Source organism: Crocodylus porosus, unplaced genomic scaffold, assembly GCF_001723895.1.
Source record: "Crocodylus porosus isolate Cpor-Errol unplaced genomic scaffold, CroPor_comp1, whole genome shotgun sequence".
Classification (NCBI taxonomy): Eukaryota; Metazoa; Chordata; order Crocodylia; family Crocodylidae; genus Crocodylus; species Crocodylus porosus.
In genome coordinates this window covers 51,188,008-51,190,507 of record NW_017728949.1, presented here as the reverse complement: position 1 = coordinate 51,190,507, position 2,500 = coordinate 51,188,008, and the positions used below count along the sequence as shown (strand labels likewise).

The 2,500-nt window shown below is 53.6% G+C and overlaps 1 long non-coding RNA gene across 1 annotated transcript in view; it reads left to right on the top strand.

Moving 5' to 3' along the window:
* Positions 1–1,519: 1,519 nt before the first annotated feature.
* Positions 1,520–2,500, top strand: part of LOC109322570 — a 7,176-nt gene continuing 6,195 nt past the window's right edge. Inside the window, exon 1 of the long non-coding RNA XR_002104408.1 lies at positions 1,520–1,639. This is a non-coding gene — a long non-coding RNA (uncharacterized LOC109322570). The remainder of the gene's footprint in view (positions 1,640–2,500) is intronic.

The window sequence follows — 2,500 nt, the reverse complement described above, 5'->3', positions numbered from 1 at the left end:
AATATATTTCTCTTGAGGAAAAAAAATAGACCCCTATATGGCTGTAGCCACAGGAATTTATATAAATATGGACCAATCTTGTTTCACAGATGACAACAGTGAAAAAACTTTCACTTCAACAGGAGCAGAATCAGTCTATATTAGGGATGGGCAAAATACAGCCTGTGGGCCAGATGTGGCCTGTGGGGCCCCTAAAAAATGTAGAAAATGAATATTTCTTTGCCCTTGGTTCCTATAAAAAATGACAGGAACCAAGGGCAGTAGAACCTAGGAAAGCCTGGCGGGCTCCAATAACAGTGGGTCCCACCTGGCCCCCGCCCCCACTGGAGGCCCTAGCTAGGGCTTCTGGCCTGGGAGCATGTGGCTGCCCTGTGCCGGAACTGCAGGTAAGCTGGGGGGTAGTGAAAGGCTGGGGGGACCCCGGGCAGGGAAGGAGTGCGGGGGGGAGGAAGCAGCCCCTTCCCCACCCTATGGTGGGCACCTCGTGCTGCAGCTGCCCTGTGCAGGCTGTGAGCTGCTGCAGCACGGGGCACCCGCCATGAGGCAGGGGAGGGGTCGCTTTTCCCCCCATGCTCAGCTTTTCCCCGGGCTCCTTCCCTGCGTGGAGAAGCCCCAGGCAGGCTGTAAGTGGCTGCAGCGCAGGGCACAGGGCATGGGGCAGGCGACGGGCTGCTTTCCCCCCACTGCGCTCAGCACCACCTTGTAACCCAGCTGTGAGTGGCTGTAGCAGGGAATACCAGCTATGGGGCGGGCAAGGGGCCACTTTTCCCTGCACTCAGCACCAGCTTCTTCCCTGCCACCGAGCGTGGGGTCGGAGCTGTGCGCTGCCCCCCACCTGTACTGTAGGGCTGGGGGGCACTGGGTGTGAGTGGGTGGGGAGCCAGCAGGAGCACGGGGCCCACATGGGTGCCCCGGGGTCAGTGCCAGCGGGACCCAGAGCGGAGTGGCAGGAGAGTGGGGTCCCAGCTGACAGGGGCTCTATGGAGCCAGGCCAGCTCCCCACTCTCTCTGCTGGTGCAGCCCAGTCCAGCTCCACAGACCCCTGCCAGTCTGTGCCCCGCTTCAGGCCCACTGGTCCTGGCCCTGGGACATTGGTTCCAAGACATCGGGACATTGGTCCCAAGATGGTAACTAGGGGGTGGGGCACGTGTCAAGGGGCAGGACTACTCATATGGCCCTCAACAACCTGCTAAAACTGGGTAAGCGGCCTTCCTCCTGAAATAATTGCCCACCGCTGGTTTACATATTCATAATATGGATTCTTTGTAGTTGACCAAAATACTATCACTGCACTTCAGATAAGCATAAGCACCACACAACCCCTTTTGATTCCATGTATTGTATCCTAACATTTTTAACCATGGATGTTTACATTGTTAAAGCATTAAACAACAGGGGAAATGCTTGCTTCTTCTGTATCTGAGTATTTTTGCCTGAACTGAAAATCTGTGGTGGCACAATAGAAATTTAATTTGATTAAATAACATGGCTATTTGCTATCACTGATCATTGCAGCTATGTGGAGAACACCATTTCTCAAATGGATTTTGTTATGAGGGAATTGGATGTATTCCTGAGAGTGGCGTTATTTGACTCCATGGAATTTTGAGCGACTCACATCAGACCAAGAGCATCAAATGTATGTATGTGCAATGCCTGAAGAAGGGTGCTTATGCCTGAAAGCTTGCAAAGAACTCCCCTCCTAGCTAAAAGGGAAGCGCACACCCAATGGAAGGGAGGGGACTATACTGCGGTTGCTCGGGGATGCAGGGGGGCAGTCAGGAAGGCCAAGGCAGAAATGGAACTGGGACTAGCTTCCCAGATCAAGGACAACAGGAAGTCCTTTTTTAAATACATAGGGGGCAAAAAGAAGGTTCTGGGTAATGTGGGGCCCCTGCAAGACATGCTAGGAAATTTGGTTGTCACACCAGATGACAAAGCTAACCTATTTAACAACTTCTTTGCCCCCATTTTCCTGAGCAGCGACCAGAACAGCTACCCCCCCTCTGGGCCCCCCTTAGACCCCAGGGGAGGCGCACCTAGGCCAAGGGTTAGTGAGGAACTAGTTAGGGAACTTCTGGAGGGACTGGATGTATTCAAATCAGCTGGTCCGGACGATCTCCACCCCAGAGTACTTAGGGAATTAGCTGAGGTCACTGCGGGACCCCGGCACAGCTTTACGAGCACTCGTGGTGCTCTGGTGTGGTGCCAGAGGACCAGAAGAGGGCCGATGTGGTTCCCATCTTCAAAAAGGGGAGGAAGGAGTACCTGGGAAACTATAGGCCAGTTAGTCTTACCTTAATCCTGGGTAAGCTTTTTGAGAGAATTATTCTGGCACATGTCCACGAGGGGCCAGCAGGGGAGATTATACTTAGGGGCAACCAACACGGGTTCATTAGAGGCAGGTCCTGGCAAACCAAGCTGGTGGCCTTCTACGACCAGGTCACCAAATCCTTAGATGCAGGGGTAGCAGTGGACATAGTCTTCCTGGACTTTCGGA